A 20671-nucleotide genomic window follows, 5' to 3' on the forward strand; every position below is an offset into this window, starting at 1 on the left:
GGGATTTTATTGTAATTTTAAAATGATGTTCTTTTTACCAAAGTTTCCACAAAATCCGTCTACTTGTGGTGCATTCTCCGCACAATTTCCCGGTAATATTGTATTGCAATTTATGTGAGATTTCTCATACTTCTCTCATACATATAAAATTCAGCGCTCATTTTGCAAACACAAAAAAAAAATACATAAAAATTTGCTTTTTTGAATCATCACAACATTCTCTGCAATCCATAAAAATATCATTTGAATGAGTTTATTCCTTTTCTTCGCGCGTCTTTCAATTCACACCATCTTTTACGATGCCAATTTTATTGTCGTTCGAGCGCGGGGGGCTTCTGCTTGAGGGGCGGCGGCGGGTGGTGTCTTCACGTGATTTGGTGAATCAACACGCGGAACTCAATCACATGATCGAGAAAGTGCTTCGGTGTACGCACAAACACGGCGTTAGCATAAAAATCAAATGCATAAAACATCTCGTTTGCGCCATAAAACGCAGACAATGTTCAGCACGTACGGGAGATGATGATGGTAGCTGGGCCTAGGGGGGGAGGGGAAATCCCACCATCTATGTATGTACATACTTTTGGATTATGCGGGAGGCAAAACATGCATTCATTGCTCTTTGAAATTACATAAAATTCAACACTTTATTTTGTGTTTTTTTGTTGTTGTACCAAATGGCGCAACTACATCCTCTTCAATGGATTTCGATGTAAAAAAAACCCCAAAGTCATTTACGGGAGGGTGGTGGTGTGGTTTAGAGGGGTTGGGAAACATACACAAAAAGCTCCCCCGTGCTGAAATGATTCAATTCAGCTTAATTGAAATGAACCTCTCTTGGTCAGTGTCCGCGCTTTGGATTCTCCATGCTATCCGTTGGAGCTTAATCGTTAAAAATTAATTGCGCTGGGAAGATAAACTCTCTCATCCATTCTGCTATGATAATTCCAATTAGACCACACTGTGGTGCTTTAACCAGCTGAAAGCTCAATAGAAGGTTTTTCTAGTCATCAGCCCGGAATTTCGTTTTTCTTCTTTTTTCTCCTATCTCGCATTTACCCAAAACAACTTGTTTGCAATTCACCACTTGTGTAAAATTGCCAAAATATTTAAAACACAGACCATTCATACAGTTTTTCTCTCCAAAAATGTTTCCTCCCCCCCACGCCGAACACAAAAAAAAAACAAAAATATATACATATGTATATTTTGCAATTTCAACGCTTCACGTGCAGAAATTAACTTTTTTTCCCATCAGTTGTGACAACAAAGGCCCCATTTCTGGGTTTGTGGCTGTGGGTCGCGGCCACAAGTACATCCTCTTTATTCATCCATCGTGTTTTCATGTAATCATTTCACTCTCTTCTGCCGGTGCGAATGAATTTTATGTCAATACAGAGAGATATTTTTTTCACAGTCGCATCTCATAGCGAAAAATGTACTGGTAAGCTGACCAAGCTTACGGGAGCTGTGTTTCTTTCAGTGTACCAATTTTGTGAGAGCAAACTAGAACGCGAATTAATATAAATACGCGCAAAGTCGGGAAAAGTTGAAAAGTCATACCCTAAGAAATGTTTGGAAGGCCATATCTCGAGAACGGATCCATAGATTTTCGTAAATTTTTTTTTGTTTGAAAGGTCTTGAAGTCAGCTATAACATATCGAAAAATGAAAAAAATTTATGTCGCTATTTTCGAAAAATTCGAGTTCGAAATTTTCGAAAACTTTGTTTATGACTTTAGCGCCTCTTGCGGTCATTTCTCGAAGTTGCAATGTTCTAGACATTTGTAGGGTTTCTCGAAACCTTTCATTTGCGCTTGAGTTGATCAAGATCGGACTTGTAGAACCCGAGATATGACATGCCAACTTTGGAAGGCTATATCTCGAGAACGGCGACATAGATTTTCTTCATTTTTGGCATGGAGCTAGATAATATAGTCAGCTATAACATATCAAAAAATGAAGCAAATCGATAATGGAGTTTTCGAGATATTCATCGAAAACTAATCGAAAATTTTGTTTTTGATTTTTGGCCCTCTAGCGGTCACTTTTGAAACTTCTGATGTTCTAGAGAGTTGTAGGGTTTGTTGAGATCTTTCATTTGACCCCGGGTTGATCAAAATCGGTCAAGCCGTTTTCGAGTTATGGTCGATTTTCGATGAAAAATTGTGGCGGCCATATTGACTAAACGGTTTGACCGATTTTCGAAAATAAGGTATCGTTGGAAAGCTCTTGATGGCCCCTACAACATATCAAAATTTCAGCCCTCTAGCTATAATAGCGGCTGAGATATAGCGAAAACAAAATTTTGAGGTTATTCAAAATGGCGGACGGGGGGGTGGGGGGGTGGATTTGACCTCATAATCGGATTTCTTCAGGTCGATATTTAAACTTTGCCGTTTACCGCGAGTCTCTATCTATCACCGTTCTCTTGCAATTTAAGTTTATAATCCGGACGGACGGCCGGACGGACGGCCGGACGGCCGGACGGCCGGAAAAAATCTTATTTTTGGCGCATACGTTTTTTGGAATGTGGGGACCCTAATTCGTGCTCATACCAAGTTTGAGCCCGATCTGACGACTTTCGATTTTGCTCGGTACACAAAAGCTGTGTCTGAAAGAAACACAGCTAAAAAACTGATGATTAGTTGGAGGGAAAAAGACTTGCAGAGTGCTTGAAAAAATTTCACTGATATTTAGCAGAAAAATTAAAAGCTTTAAGCTTTATACTTGAGGTTTTCAAAAATTATACTTAACACAACATGACCCAAAAAATATCCTTTTTATTTCATAAAATTTTATTAATTATACAAATCAATCAATTACATAACTCCTTCATGCTGCAACTCCTAACGAGATTGGTGAAAATATATGAGGGGAATGAAAAGAAAGTCACAAAAGCTTGCTGCAGCGTCCACTTGAATGTATATTGCTGGTGGGAAATAGAGGGAAAAAAAAAGAGTACTCATTTTACAGCGAGCGAGCACATAAAAAGCTCCCTGAGAGCTTTTCTCGTGAACAAACACGCCAAGTTTCCCGGAATTATGTTGTTTTTGTACCTCCGTCTCAAGCATCTAACTCTTCTGTCTCAATAGTGGTTTCTAAGGGGGATGTCTCCTTGCGAGAGCTTTTCATTATGCTCCCAACATATGGAGAGCTTTGAGCTCTGTGCTATATGTGAAGAATATTAAAATCTCTAGGAAAAAGCACTTGGGAATTCTCTCACAGTGTGTTCTAGACCTTTTAGTCAAGGCCGTGTAGATGTTGAATTTCATGTGAAGGACGATTGTTTTTGGGGGTTGATTCCCCAACAAAAGCTCCGTGTACAATTGGTGGAGTAAAGCGTGAAAGCTCGACCGCATGACGGGTGTTTGGATAACGAAGGACACTCCTTGAATGGTGTGACATTTGGTGGGAAAATCGCACCAAAGAGGCTTCGTTTAATTACTCCAAATCCCAAGGAGCATTCTTCAGCTGCCACAACCATTTCAATAGGGCTCAGGGATATTTCTTTCAGCCAGCACTCTGTGGGGACTCGCGCGCCATTCTATTCCAAAAACAGAATGGAATTTTCGAAAAGATTTCACATCTTTTGTACGCGGAATTACCAGTGTTTTCCTCATTTTTCCTTTTCTTTGTCTTTATTTTGGGATTTTTGAAGTGAACTCCTTTGAAGAAAAAAATCCTTTATTTGTATAATTTTATATTTTGTAGGCCGTGAGCGCTACCTTTTGTGAAAATAATAGTAAAAGTACATTCATCTAGTGAAAAAACTTAAAATAAATCTCATTGTTGCCCCCAAAACAACGCGTTAATGCTCCAGAGGAAAAATGAATGAAGTCAATGGAATCATTGACAAAACACACCGTCAAATCCCTGTGATAATCCCATCAATCCCTTGTCGAGCTAAATGGTGAAAAAACGCAAATTTTCCCGAGCAAAAAAACCCACCCAATTTACTCGATAAATCTCTGTGAGTGATGCCATAAATTTCCCATACGCCGCAAATTCATTTCAACCTATATGGCAATGGGGGATGGGATGGAAAAACTATTAATGGCAAAATATTTTATTAATAAACGATCTAGGGAGTTATTTCCCCAAAGCACCCCTCTTCCTGCTCAACCCTCTCTCTCTTTCTCTCTCTGACAGGGATGGTGGAACCAAAAGCGGAAATCGGCGCAGTTTTTCCAACCCATCATCCAAGTCATAGATATATAAATAATTGTGAAAAATCCCCGTTGAAATTGATAGTTTGGGCTGTAATGAAAAATTGCGGCGATTTCCCGGGTTCTGGGGGGTGGGTGAGATGAGAAAATTTATGCTCGTACATTCCCTCCCGGGTGCTAACGGCACTGTGTATTCCGATCGATTTATTTAATTAATAACACGAAATTATGCCATCATTTTCAAGCCTCTCGCTTGTGACTCATAAATTCCGGATCCGGGTGGGATTTTTTTCTGGGTGGGTTATGCCGTGCCCATGAGAAAATTTCCCCGCGTGATCTCACCTCTTTTTTCGGTGTTGTTGTTGGGTGGTTGGATGCTAATTGAAAAGTATGCAAATCACCCGGCAATTGCGAATGGTTTCCGTTTTACTCTCAAATGAATTTTTAGCACCATAAAATATTTTCCCTTGTTTCCCACCACTTGTGACCCACACCCCCATCGAAAATTTCTCCCTACCACAAAGCCGTTGAATTTGATTTCTTCCTTGTGTGTGAAGGCTCTTTTGTGGCGCGCGGGATTCCAAAAAGAGGAACTTTTAACCTTCATTTCACCCCTCGTTTCATATTCAAATGCCGAATACATTTCTTTGGGGCCAATTTTCCCTCATTCTGCGAATGATGTCAAATGCGGGTCTTTTGCCCCCCCTCCGCACAGGAGGACTACTCGAGAGGTTTCTCTGGGAACAATAAAAATCATCAAAATACAAATAGGTGGTAAACAGTGGTGGTGGTGAAAATAGAGCCACCTCTGGCCATCGATAAATTGAATGGAAATTGAGTAAACTTCTTATAAATAGAAATTCTAAGTTATTCCAGAAAATTCTCATGGTGTCTCTAGAATTTTTCCACAGACAGTAGTCCCACTTGGAAGACTGCTTACTGGGGCAATTCTGGAGCAACACTCAAAAGGGGAGCATAGGAATTTTGACAATAAAAGCAAATGTTGACGATTAATATGGTAATGTTGGCCAATAGTTTTGTTACTTTGCACCGTCAGCCGATTTATTTATCGCCACTTTGTATCACATTTCCTTTGCAAATTAGCCCCAGAACACCTCAGCTTTTCACCTTTAATACCTCAGCGATATTTTCCAGTCGTTTAGCCATTTAAGATGCGTCGTTTTTGCGTCGTTTTTACGTCTTCCCATTGCCATCAAGTAAATTGACAATGAGATAGTAATAAATTTTCTTGTTGTCCTCCTTATATATGTACAAAGTATTGGCTAAATGAAATTATCCTTGCACGATGCTCCTGGCTGTGTCATCCAATTGACACCAAAATGTGGCACACGGTGTGAAAAAGGAATACTGTTGCGAGTTCTTTTTCCCTGGGTTTTCCCATCCTAATGCTGATACAATTCAACACCCATTCCCGTCGTCTCAAGTCTGCAGCACTTTCTTTGCGGGTATCATAAATTTTCCGGGTGTTTTCTTCAATTTGCAATTTTATTGTGTGCTCAACGGCTGCCGCGAGTGGGTGAGCGCCACCATACGACGGGAGAGCTTTCGCGGGGAATTGCTTCTGGTGTGGCGCAAAGAAAGTATCAACAAATCAGAGAGACAAGGCTTGAGGGTGGTGAAGGGGGATAGGTTTATGCTGGGGTGCCTTCCACATGGTTTAGATTTGATCTAAACACGAGAAGCAAGAGATTTACGAGCTATGTGTGGAAAATATGTGGCGATAGCTAAAAAGAATCAATCTGATTAACTTTTCTCCAACCCTCTCGTGGGTGAGCTTTTGTGCTTTTGCCCTAGAAGCTCATTTAATTGGAAATAATTAAATTTTAATTCTTTAATGAAGCTCAAACAGAGTACGATAGAAATTATTAATTATTTACGTTCTAATTAGTAGACAAAGTCAAAAGAAAAAAAAAATTCCCACTCCATGTTTCCATTTTTGTTTTTCAAGCTTTAAGCTTTTAAATTAATAAATCACAAGAAAGTTCTCTCGGATTTTTTTATTTAAATAAATTTTTCATACAAAAAGTTCCAAAATGTGCTAATTTCAAACTTTTAGCGTTGGTGTAAAAAAATGTTTAAAAAGTTAGTTGTTTTATTTTAAATTCTGCAAGAAGAATGTCTGGCGGAAATTTCAAAATAAAAGCTTCAACCCAGCTTTGCACATATCTCTGTACCGTTTAGGAAAATAAAGTGAAATAAATGCAAAAAAGTTCCTTAATTTAAAAGGTAAAAAAAATCCTTAATCTTTATTAAATTTTGATATATTTTATGGATTAAATTTTATTTTCATTTCCGTAGAATCTTCTCTTTTACGTAAATTAAACTAAAAAGTAATTTCCAACCCCTAAAGTAAAATTGTTAAAGACATTCTCAGTGTAAGTTTATTCTTGCCTTGTAAGAAGTTTTCATTGACACGAAATAGAGGCATTGTCTTTCGTTCTATGTGAAACCACCCCCATGTGGAGATAAGCCTTTTGTCAAAAAGCACCATCTTAACTCCTTGTTCTTGTAACTCATGTTTAATTCAAAATTCAGGTGTAGAGAACACACCGAAATAACGTCAATCTCAGCAGAGGGGCGACAATTTCCCCCGTGATCCTTCAATTATGTGCCTTAATTGACGCACACACGCAGATATTTCGCGCGAAAATCCCCACCATTAACCCCCTTCTGTGTGACTGATGTTACACCACCCCCTATCCACCCTCTTTTCGCCCCCTCTTATGTAGTTAATTTAATTCCTTGCATATTCACCTACAGAATGGGCGTCAAAAGTGTTTGTTACACAGTTTGAAGCTTTGTGCATGAAAAAAGGACTGTCGCGGGTGGATCCCTTTCCCACCCATCAAGTTACACCATCTGCTGAAGATTACACAAAAGTGGCAAAAACTTTGTCATTGCATACGAAATGAGGACTCACAACTTCTCATACATACTTATTATTGTATAAAAGTTGAATATCCCAAAGCGCGCTGAGGTAGTTGCGGATTATGGCTATGAATTCAAATTTGCAGCTGAAACTGGAGAATCATGTCTCACCGTAATGGATCCATTTGATGCGTGTAAATTACTTTAATGCTCCCCCATCCAATCTACCCACACTTTGCCAGAATATATTTCGTTGGCTGTGTAAAGGTGAGAATATCATCCCATCCATATAGCTGGATGATTCTGCGACTATTTTTAAATCCCCCACCCTCCGCCAAAAAGCTCACACTGAAGTCATTTCGGAGGAAATTAATTAAGCAATTCTGCGAGAATTTTGACAAGGAAAACTCAAAGCTCGGTAGGAGGTGAATTATAGTTGAATTTATAATGCTAAGAGGCATCACTTTATAGTAGCAATAAGTTAACAGTTTTACAACCCCATCTCTTCCACTTTTACATCTCCACACTACATAAAAGCTCTCGCAGAGCTTGTGTGTGGGAAAACTTTCCCTTTGTGTCTCACGGAACACATTTCCAGAAATGTGATTCCCATTTTATCTCCTGTATGATGCTCATACTCATCCACCCACGTCATGCTTTCACGCCCTCCTGCTGTGCTACACTGAAAGATGGGGATATTACATACATATATGATGTTCTGGTATGCTGAGGAACTTCCGGAAGGTGTGCAGAATGACCAATTTCTGTGAGTTTTTTTTACACGTGAATTTAGAAAGCTTCCTGAGGGGGTTTTTGTTTCGGAAAAGCTTGTTTTTAAATTGCTAAAAAATGCAGAATGTTGTTAAAAATTAATTAAAATTTCATTTAAAACATTTATTGAATTTGCTTTATGTCTTTATTGACAAAAAATAAACATTTGAGCTTTTCAACTGAAAGGGAAATTATTTTTTTCTTCCTCCCAATTTTTTCTATTAAGTTTATGATTCGATTTTGATTAATTTAAACTTTGGCAAAAGCTCCACTTTTCTTTTTTTATCAATATTTTGTGAGCTGGAATTGAAAGAAAAATAAGGTTCATCTACTTTCAAAAGCTTTCAAGAGGAGCTTTACAAATTATGTCTCTTTATGGAAATTTATTAATTAACCACAACCGCAAAAAAACACCAAAATGTAATTTATTTAATTGAAATTTATTTAATTACCTACTCATCCCACGCTCCTTCAAATTGAATGCTTAAAAAATTATTTTTATTTCTGTCAAAGTTATAATTAATTTGCAAATATAAATAAACTACAAAAAAGCACAGATACACACACCCAGCCCCAAATTTATGAATAAAATTAAATATAGAAAAAAACAAAACATTACTGAAATTTCATCCAAATAACCTTCATAATAATCAAAGCTCATAGAGAAAGTTTTTTTCGGAATGTTTTTTTTATCCCGATGCGCGGGGGTAAAAAAGTAAAAGCTCCCTTCATTGATATGATCGAAATAGCATTTGGAAAACAATGAATGAGATATAAATTCATTTCTCTCTCGGGATGATATAAAAAAAGTCCAAAATAAAAGCCCTCGGCAATATTCTATGACTCGTGGAGCAGTAAAAATATTCTGGCAATCATTTCTCTTCCGTGCCGAAAGCAAATACCCCCTCTATAGAACCCAAAAAAAAACGAGAAAGAGAAGAAAATGTTTTTCTTTCTGCGCGACTTTTGTGCGAGGAAGGCGTGTGGCACAGTGCCAGGGAAAAATCTCAATGTGATAGCCCCGAAGCTGAAAATGCAATACAAAAGCTCATGGGGGAATTGCGTTTTGTCCCATAAGAAATGGTGGAATAACATTGCAATATGCTCAGTCGATGGAATTAATTGAAAGAGATTGAAAAGCTCTGTGAGAATGGAGTTGGTTCGTGGGAGGAGGTGGAGACAGCGAGGAGAAAGCTCAAAAATGAATTTATTGTTGCAATTGATTCAAGTTTTAGCAAATATTGACCTATCTTTCGGAGATTTCTTCATTTCTTCTTTTTTTTCCGGCGAAAGCTTCGCAAACAAGGAGACAAGTTCCGTCCACCGCAAAAAGGAAGGGGTTTGGAGGAAGAGGAAATTTGTAGAAAATCCTTTTCACGGAGAAATGTGTTCATCGAACATGGAAATGGCAAAAGGAAAATCAATAGACTAAATGAATTTCTCATTACTTAATTAATGGGTAAAGTTTCAGGCAAAAGTCTGTTCATCGTATTCGATATTTTCAATTCCTCACACTCTTCTTGCGAAATGTGTGTATGTGCCGAAAGTTCGTCGAAGCTTTTGCCGTTTGTCTTCTCCTTCTCATTCTCTCCCTCCTGAATTTGCCGAATCCATGACCTAAATTCTTCGCCCAAAACAACTCGCCAATTCTGTTAAATTGGTAAAAAGGAAATGTTTGGTAATCTTTTGTAGCATATTTGTTGGAATCTTTCGTGTATTGAATCATTTACTAAAAACAGACACATGATACATATAAGTATGGAGTAATTTGCAGTACGATCCGCAACATATTGAAGCCCATTTGGGTGGAATATTCACTCCCATTTGTCGTCTCCCACCGCATGCCACACAATCACCCCCCAAAAGCCACCCCTTTAGGGGCTACTGAGGCGTGTGGAAAAGCCCCCAAACCCCTTTCTGCATGCGATAAACTCCCAACACCATCATCAAGGTACAATTTCAGAGTAGTACACCCAGAGGTGGGTCCTACAGGCGATAAATTAATAGGAGCGGAACGCCGATTATGATTAGGAAGCATCAGCAGTATATCGGCACGATATGGCCGGGGACAGCCAATGTGCATATTTCATGGACCGCCACGGATTAGGCGTAAATTAATGGTCTGTCCGACACGAGATACGATTCAGATGGTTCGGATTAAAAGCCAATTTTGCAGACACCATCACTTCAAAAATTAAGGCGCTCTATTGCCATGTCGAAAGCTCTCCGGTGGAACTTTCCACCAAAGCTAAAGTTAATCTCACTACCAAGCTTTCAAATGTTTTATTTGAATTTAGATAAAATGTGAATTTCTAAAATATTATTTGCGATTCTTTAGTGAATTTCTTCACCCACAAATTCACCACAGAAGATTGGGGAGGGGAGAACATAAGAAGTATATATAGCTTTTAGGGAATGAACGATGATTATTGTTTCTGACATTTAGGGGTTGAAATTTGTGGTTCGACGATTACGAAATGAGAGTCTCTCGTCGTGTAATTTTGGTAGAGGCAAAAGGGAATTTTTCTTTCCGGAGAAAACCCTGAAATCACTCAATGTCTCTCTCTCCCGTTTTTTTCGGCCACCCACCAACAGTCCTTTTGACGAGACACAAAACCAACTTGGTTAAGTAGTTTTTATAATAAAATATCATACTGGTGGTAACGTCTGTTGGCTGAGAGAGGGAATTTTCTGGCGGCCATGATGAAATTATGGGCAATGTTTGGGGGTTCATAAAAGACAATGGGGGTGCCGCTTGGTTGCCGCCCCGAAGGGATGTTCGTCTGTTTAATTCGATGAAATGCACAAGAACAATTTCTACTCGATAATAAAAATCTCTGCTGATTTTGAGCTTTTCCACCACCCCACAGCAATGGAAATTTTCACGAAATTACCCTCCACATCCATGATGGTGGTTTTTGCAAAACAGACCCAGCAATTTGACACACACAGGGGTCTGCGGGTTGGGTTATTTCATCCCATCGGCATACAGGAGAGGGTGGGTGAGACAATTTTGGGCGGAAAAGCTTCGAAAGTATTAGAGGAGTAATCCTATAGGAAATGAGTAAATAGAGAAAAGAGAAGCTATATGGCGCACAAAAAGGGTGGGAGAGAAAGCTCTTGGCGCGCAAATGAACGGGAAATTAAGTTTCCAAGCGGGCTTTTCTTCCATCCCATACCTCCCTATATATAGAGAAAGCACACAAGGGATCTTTCCTTTACAAGAAATCCTTTTTCGCATAGACTGCACCAAAGTCACAACCCTCTCACAAGAAGAGCTTTAAGTATATTTGTGTGAGTAAATATAGGAAAGAGAGAAAACGTTCCCAATGACATCCTTTTGAGCAATTAATCAAATTTTCGTGCGAATTTCGAGACATTTTCCCTGTTGTTTTTCCACGCTATAAATAGATTTATTGCTGCTTGGTAAAGTTTTATCGTATTTCCAAGCAAATTTTGCCATCTGCCGTGATGTATATTATACTTTGCATTTCCCCCTGCTTGGAAAAGAAAGGATTTTTCGGGTATGAGAACTCTTCGACAAGACTTCAACATACATACAAAATTCTCTTCTATCCCGCACAAGAAATTCAATGTGAAAGCAATTTTCCATTCGTTCTGCTGACTCTGCACTTTTCCAGACTTTTTTTCCCATTCCCTCCAACGCAACGTAACAATTTTTTTTGTTTCTAAATGGTAATTGTTCTTTCAGCTAAATGCTCCCCAAGCAAAGAAGTCTTCGCACCATGCCAACATTCATTATCACTGTGAGGCAGGACGAGGCGATGTGACATGGAATCAGTTGCGAGTGTCTCAAGTTCAATCTGCACAAGAGGGAAAGGAAGAGAAATCCTTCGCAAATCCATCCCTAATACATCTTTATTCCATGTTATCTCATTTAAATCCCCACCAGACCTCTGGCAAATGTTGAGCCTCCCTCCGCCGCAAAAGGCTCACGACAAAGACACATACAAACTATATACGTGTGAAGGTTCTTCAGAAAGAATGTGGAAATTTTGTTACTTTTCTTAAGGAAAAAAAATCTTATAGTAAATTAATTTTATTTCTTCTATTTTATGATTCAAAGAAGACATGAAGTTAATCATACATGAAAGCTCATGTTCGAAAATAGCAAAAATAAGAGAATTTTATGCAAGAGAACCAATTTCCCGAGCAACCATTTCCGGGCTATCATTGATGTCTAGTTGGGAGACATCGGAATCCATTTTTAATCACATTCCCACATGACGTCCGATTTTGGGCAATTTTTCCGCCTACAGCAAAAAAGAGGGAAAGAAATGCGAGAGCTTCTGTCCATCGTGCCAGTTAAGAATTGATGGGAAAAACCTTGGTTCATGCCACGAAAAAAAAGGCACCCCCACCCTCTCACTTCTTTTGTGAATGGTGTTTGCTACATCGGTTTAAGCGGCAAAGTGTTGATTTGACAAAGTTTTGGGATCATGAATTTTGATATATGAGCACGCTATCACTATTAATCCTTTAAGTGGCGGAAAAAATGCACACAGAGCGCTCCTCTGCAGCATCGCTCCTGCATCACTCAGCTCTGCGTGAAAAATTACTCGAATATTTGCTCCACATGCGGGGAAAACTGAATTCTGGCAGCTCCAACACGTGAGATGAATTTTTCACTCCACTTTCCAGAAATTCATCTGCCTCTCGTGCTCAATGTCGAACTGCACGATGACTACGAAGAAGGTGGCGGTTTGCGAAAGGATCTAGAGCGGGTTAGATGGGAAGAAAGGGTATAGAGATAAGGGGGTTGGGTGCATCAGCAAGTGAAGGCGCCTTGTAGAGGCATCACTCACCGATTGCCAGAGAGTCCAATCGTAGATGAAGAATCCACAAGTGATGGTGGCCAGGCGGTGCCTGACCTGCTGCGAGAACATCACGAGCTGCCATCCAGAAAAGGAATTGATCAGTTTGCAATCGACAACTCACTGGAATTTTAATGCTGACGATGGGATTTCCCCAATAAATTACTCACTCTCTCTGACAGACTCCATTCGATGGTGTGGGGTCCATTGAGGATTTTGTGGATGGTGATTCCGGTTCGCTTGCACTGATGGATGTTCCAAGTGAGCGTGAAAACGAGAAGAGAACCCCCAGTGTAAGGGTTATGTGAGTAAAGAAATAATCAAAATTTTAGGAACCAATCTCTGGATGTAGCGCTTGGATTTTATCGGTGAGCAATGAAGTGTAGATTTTCCTACATTGACTGCACAGTTCAAAAGTTAATGAAAAGAATTTTTCACCGATAATAGTTTAATTTTTTTTATTAAAAATATTTTTGTTTTTAAATTTTTTTTTATGAATGCAAAAGCGATTTTTTCAAAATTTTCGCCAATTTACAAATCTTTAATTTATAATCCTTTTCGTTTAAAAGATTTTTTTTTAAATAAATAAGTTGGACAAAAATCAAATGAAAGTTTGACGCCCATAACATTGTAAATTGATAGAATCTCCAATATTAAAAATTAAATCTTTAAAATATTTTTAAAGTAGAAAAATTTCTCAGGACAATTTATTATATTAAAATTTAAACCGAACCATTAAAAAGAATTTTTCAAGAGTTTTTCTTTACACAAATGATGTAGGGTGTAATTTACATCGGGTTCAGTTCAGAATAAGGTTTGTTAAGCTAAGTTTTAGGTTTCCTAAACCAAGCTTAAGTTATCTTTTATCAGGCTTAAGTTTTCTTATATCAGGCTTAAGTTTTCTAAAACCGTGGCTTAAATTTTTAAGCTAAGATTGAAGTTTTGAACCGGATAATTTTTACGAATTTCAATTTTAAAAAAGCCATAAAAATCGGGTATCGAAATTGGTAAAAGTCATCCAAAAAAGCATTAGTTAATTAATCTTGACCTAAACTACTTTAGTCAGGTCTACAAGAAATTGAGCTAAGTCTAAGAAATGAATTAATTTGGATTTTTGAGGTTGTTTAAGAGCATCCAGCAAATCAATCAGAAGGGGATGTAACACATACCTGCCTTCTGAGGGAACTTGCAAGAGCAATAAAGAAAACTCCAATGAGTCCTTGGAAGATACCCCAACTTTGATTGGACAACTTCATGAGCCATCCGTGGGTATCGCCGTACATGATGAGACGGAACACGGAGAGACTATTCATTATATTAAAACAAAATAATGCACAAAAATCCACTGTAATGTATCCAATTAAAGTTCCATTGATATCAACAACTATGTCAATTAAATCACTGTGACACTTGGCTAAACAAACGACACAAGCTTCATAGTCTGATGCTCTTAGGTGAAATAAATGGCTTATTGCAGAATTTATGGCAATAAATCTCATTCGGATTCCATACATGAATACCATGACGATGACGAAGAGTCCCATCCCCGTGACGTTCATTGAGAATGTAAAGTACGAAAAGACAATCCGCATAAGGATGCTATCAGCTTCGATGACAATACTCGTTGCAATCCACAGTAGAATGATTGTTAGGGAAAGAATTGTGGCGTTGATGGTGAAGATTTTGAATTCACTGGAAAAATTTATAGTTTGTCCCAAGCTCTGAATTCTTCTATCTACATCATTGAGGCGCACGATGAAGCCCGTAATGCGCTTTTGCATGAGACGAAAGATGATGAGAATGGTGGTAATGTATAAAATTCCAAATCCTGTTAGCATATTTGTCCCATTTGCCATTATATCGGATCCCGAGGAGAGTTGCGTGAACTTGAGACCACCGTACTGCGTACGGATGTAGATGAAGATGAGGATGGAAATGTTGAAGGCAAATTGAAGAATCTGCGTCACGGACATTCCACTGTGGGCACTAGGGGTGTGTGGGAATGAGAGCGGGAGGCAGAAGCTGAGGAAATGGAAGGCAGGACGAAAGCTCTCGTAGACGGAAGTGGGTTGGGGCCACTTAAAATATGGCTTTCTCATCCTCGAAACCCACCCACAAACCTCGGGGGCTGTCGTCACGCAAGTAAACAAATCAATCAGCACAGTGACACGAGAGAAGATAGAATGAGCTTTTGGTGGGCGCACAAAGTGTGAGTCTTTTGTGGATGTGAAAACAATGAAAGGGCACACAACAATGAGCCATTGAGGAGCTTAAGTGTGATTCCTCATAATGATGCCCTTAATGGCAATTTGGTTAAATATTAAAACGCCCATAAAGAGATTAATTTCTATGGTGTCACTGTCGTGATGTTTGATTGGCTCCCAAATGATGATTCAAATTCAATGAGTAGCACAACCATGCTGACCGTTGAAACGACGAGCTGGAGAAAAAAAAACACAGAAAGCTTTTATTGTGAGCTTTTGTGATGAAAGAAAATTTCGTAATTAAATCCCCCACACCCGGTACGTACTCACCGTGTACCACAGCATCCAATTGAATTCAAACATTCCACACGAAACAATAGCCGAACGATGCTGGAATTGCTGTGACAAAAACTCAAACCTCTCCAGAACATCCACTGTTGGTTTTGGCAGAATATTCGCAAGTTTATGCACAAGAATCCCCGTCTCAATGCTCTATGTCAGCATATCCCGTCGCCAAATAAAAGATTCAATACCCAACCATCAAATACAAAATCAAATTAATTCCCCAATTGATATTCCTCGCCACTTAATTTGTAATGCACATATTGGAAGACTTCTTTAGCTTCCTGTGGCATTGCAAGTTAAGCCAAAATTTTCAAATTCCTCGCGGTTTGAAAGTTTAACTCAATAGAGCTTTGGAAAGTTTCCTTTTGGGTGCACGGAAATTATGCTCAACATGATAGAAGTTTGCACTACAATTTTCATGCATTCGACACCATTTGACTCCATGGCATAAGAAAGTAAAGCACAAAGACTTTATCTCCTTGTGTTGGTGTACTTCTTTCGGAACTTTCCAACACAGGGTGGAATTTTGAAAATGAAAAGCATACACCATTTGAGGAATATGTTGTACGAGCTGTGAGAATGTTAAACATTTAGAAATAACGAAATTCACATATGTTGGATCCTTAGCATATTCAATGTTTTATGAACTTTATGAATTTTCCCTTCAAAAAATTATCCTTCAAATGAATTTCACTTTGGGATAGTTTCCTGCACTAACTTTACTGTCTCAAATGCAAGCTAGATGAAAACTAATAAATTAACTTGCTTTGAAAGCTTCTAACTTTAGTAGATTTTCCTCATATTCTAGGAAGCTTTTGGGAATATTAAATTATTCCAAGAAATTACTTCTTAATGGAAGATTTAAGAACCTAAAATGTTGGCTTTAAGGAATTGTTCTACATTCTAAATAACCATCAAAGAAAAGGAAAATTAAACTAACCTCATAAGTTAGCCTGCTGGAGACCTTAATGAAGAAAGTAATCGTCCCCAGATGCAAATTACTCCAGAAGAAATTGTTAATAGTGTAGCTATCCCAGTTTCTTGTAACCATCGTGGCGCGATATATAGCAAACCCGCTGAAAACTCCGTAGAAGAAGAGAGCAGTACAGGTGACTAACATTTGAAATCCAAAACAAAAGTTAACGTCTTCAACTCTGTCTGTTAGTTCACAGTGAAATTTGGCTATATCGGTTAGAGAATCTATTAGTTCCCCATCTGATATGAGCTTTTTATCATTTTGAATTGTTCCAATTAAAGTCCTTCATAGAAAAAAAAAGTAAAAACGGTTGAGATTAGATAGCAGGTTACAAGCTTAGCAGGTGCATAAGGCCTTGTTTTACCTGATGTGCTCATTCATAGCAATGAAGCGTTTTTTGATTGCTCGTATGAAGAGGATACAGGTGTGATTGTTGGTTAGAAGAGGACCATTTTCAATATAGATAAGATACGCATAAATAACCATTATCCAGATATTGTAGAAAGGAACGATTGGATGTGTTATGCAGACAACAACATGCAGTATTGTCAGGACAACAGTGAGGTAGATGACAGAGTCTCGAAATTCGGAATTAAGATCAAGAGTATAGTTGAGAGAAAGCATCTGAAATGAGATAAAGTTAGAAAGCTACTTAGGTACCTATACCTTGTAAAACTGTTTAACCCTTTTATCAATGGAATAAAGATTCCTCATGAAGCTGGCATATCTAGTTTGAAGAAACTTGCTCATGACCCAAAGAACGAGAACTGCTGAACTTCCAAGGCTAATAACCAGTCGTCCTGCTATACTTTCAATCGGAGAATCCTTCGGGGAGAGAACGTGAAAATGCGGCGTTGAATCCAAGACATTTGTCAGAATCATGACGATAACAACGACTGCACTAACAGCTAGTCGTAGAGCTTGACTCAGGGATGTTTCAAAGGGTGCAATTACATCCCTGTCAGATGTAGGGAGGCGTATGAAGAGAAAATAGTCGCATACATAGTAGAGTGGGCGCCAGCTTTCGTAAACCGTTGTGATATTTTCCGGCCACTTTAGCCACGGACGCCGCATTGTTGAGCACTAAAGCACACGAAGAGTACCTCATTACCGCTATTCAACTTCCTTCGCTATCGTTTTACTCATCTTATCAGTCACCATCGTGACAAATACCACGGAATTACCTTGTATAACTGATCAATTTCCCAAGTGATTTCCCACCTCATACACCACCGCCCTCCCTCTAATAACAATTGGCATGGAAATTAGTCCGACAAAACACCACAAAAGGGCTTTGATCAGAAAATTCAAGAGTATAATTTTCCCTGAAGGTTTCACATTAATTAATAGACAAAGAACCCAGGGTAATTAATACTTCTTCCCTTACAAGAGTGTAGCGAGGGTATATTGGATGATTTTATGGAAAATTTCTTAAGATTTCCCCATAATTTCTCTTACTCTTGATTTTCTCTATTGATTCCGTCCGTCTGGTGTAATTTGAAACGATAGAATTTCTATTTTGTCTTGGCACACGATTCAATGACTTCTTAAAGCTCCAATGTTAGAGATGAATTTAAAAGAAGAAACATTCATTGAGTAAAGTTTAAAGAGCAATTTGAATTTAAATAAATTTTATAAATTTTCTCTCTAAATTCACCATCTTGCTATACCATTTGAGGAATTTTCCGGTTGAAGCAAGAAGGAAAATTGAATTGAAATTATGTACAAATGTAGCATAGCTATATAGTATGTAGGTTCCTCTTAGAAAAGCATTTCTCTTGTTCCCAAGCAAACAATCATCTTGCAAATGGAACGGGGTGGCTCTCGAATGTAATATGGCCCAAGGGGTTGCCCCAAAAAGGGTTTCGGAAAGAAAGCTTTGGGGCAAATTAATTATACATACGAACCATCAATTGGTGCGTAAGTGAAAGAAATCATCATCAAGTCTGAATCGTCACTGACTTGACCGCATCGAATCAATAAAGGGATCAGGAGTCATTTGCCATATGAGCTTTCTCCTTGGAGGCCATAGGAGAAGGCCGGACAGGCAATGGGCTGCCCAATTTCGTCTATAACATCAATTTTCATCCTCCTCTCTATTGCCACCCTATCTCGCCCTTCTTGAACTTTTTTTTTCTCCCAAAGCAGGAAAAGCTTCCTTTTCTTTTTTTTTGGTGGAGGGAGGCTGTATCGAAAATCCTCTCTGATATTGTGCGAACACACCCCGTTCTATATACTCGAGAATTCCATAAAATACCAATAAATCGATTATCTACATATCTATCTCTATCTCTGAGCCGCAGAGATACCACCACATAGTCTGGGTGTGTGGCAGTGGGGTGGGCACACCACCCCATTCCTCAATCTTTGCCGCCCTCGACAAATTGTGGGAACGGAGCGTGTGTACCGAATCCAGGAAGAGTTGTGAGCTTTTCTGCAAGAAGTGGCTGAAATATTCTTTTCAGCATACACACATATATACAAAGCTCCAAAGAGGCGGAAATTTCATTATTTATTTTGCCTCTATACCTCGATTTTAAATCAACTTTCGCGCCGCGTGGGAACATGACAGGGAGAATAGGTGGGGGGAGCTTATACACGGCCCCTGTGTAAGACAATGCGCGTATAAAAGCTCCTTTCCGGAGGATTTCACACACCCATGAAGAAGTTTTGGGCGCAAGAAACGCTTCCAAGTACAAAATTTCAAGGATAATTTAATGCATAATTCCATCGTGAAGATTGGGAATCCCTTTTACGGCATTGTTTTCAGTGCGAGAATATCTCGCAGTCTGTGAATTCTAGCGATATCGTGAAATTAAGAAATTCACAAAGTTGCTTAGCGGAATTAATGCGATTGATTTCCAACTTAGAAAAGGCTTTATGCGAAATTCAGAGACTTATCGGATTTTACATGAGAATACTGAAGAGAGAATCGTTTTATAATGCTCTATATAAAATTCAATATATTATATAGAGTTTGCATGTTTTATTTTCCAGAATTAGAATTATTGGATTTTGATTTAAATTTAAAACAGGAAGAGGAATAAATAATTGAAAGCCCTGAAAGCTTTCCCCATGTCATGTATTATTGTGTTTTATTCTATTAAAGGAGCCCATGCAGCTCCCAAGGGCGAAGTACCTAATTGAAGGAAACGCAGAAAACAATTTTAACCCACCCAGTCTTGTAGGGAATCAAAAAAGGATAAAGAATCGCCAAAAATATTCACAATTTTCCACTGGGGTCACAACGAAAAAACGCAATAAAGTTTTGTAAAAATTCAAAAAAATTGGCCGCCATTCGCCATTTTGTTCATTTCAATGCATGAATCATATGTTTCAATGCTTCGTCATGAGCTTGTCGATGACAGTTTGACATTTCATTCATTTTTTTTTGGGAGAAAATAAAAAAAATCGCGTATTTTTTAGTTTAATTATCGTGGTAAATGTGTTTTACGTGTTGATCGAGAGTGATTTTTATATCTGAATATCTGAAAAAAGAATTCCCGCACAGCCTGTGACCGTCTCAGCGAGCACATCATTGGTCGTGGAAAAGGTCTTGGGAAAGGTGGTGCCAAGAAACATCGTAAGGTTTTGCGTGACAACATCCAGGGAATCACAAAACCAGCAATCCATCGTCTTGCCCGTCGTGGTGGTGTGAAACGCAAAGGATTCCAGCGCAGAGGATCTCTCGATTCGTGAAAAAGTCATCTTCAAGACAATCCACGACCATTGTTTTTGGATTGCTTTGTTTTGTAACGAGAGATGTGCTCGCTGAAACGGTCACAAGCTGTGCGGGAATTCATCCTTCAGGTATTCAGATATAAAAATCACTCTTGATCAACACGTAAAACACATTTACCACGATAATTAAACTAAAAAATACGCAATTTTTTTTTATTTTTTTCCCAAAAAAAATGAATGAAATGTCAAACTCCCATCGACAAGCTCATGACGAAGCATTGGAACATATGCTTCATGCATTGAAATGAACAAAATGGCGAATGGCGGCCAATTTTTTTGAATTTTTGCAAAACTTTATTGCCTTTTTTCATTGTGACCCCAGTGGAAAATGGTGAATATTTTTGGCAATTCTTTATCCTTTTTTGATTCCCTACAAGACTGGGTGGGTTAAAATTGTTTTCTGCGTTTCCTTCAATTAGGTACTTCGTCCATATCAAGCGCATGGGCTCCTTTAAATAGCGAAGGAATTTAAAATATAAGATTAATTTACAAGAGTTTCGTTATTCTAATTGAATAATTTAATAAAAGACAATCAAGGGAAAGAACTGAAGAATATTTGACGAGAAATCTTTTAGGGAAATCTTCCTTTTTTAACGAAGGTTGGTGAGAATTTAAAAATCCGACATTTTCTTAACTTTCCTTAATTTTCGTTTATTCTTAATTTTTAAAGAATTTTTTTTCATTGTTTGTGCTTTTTAAAAATATTTTTTAAAAGGATTTTTTTTTTAATTTCCTCTTCTTT

This window comes from Lutzomyia longipalpis, chromosome 1, assembly GCF_024334085.1.
Source record: "Lutzomyia longipalpis isolate SR_M1_2022 chromosome 1, ASM2433408v1".
Classification (NCBI taxonomy): Eukaryota; Metazoa; Arthropoda; class Insecta; order Diptera; family Psychodidae; genus Lutzomyia; species Lutzomyia longipalpis.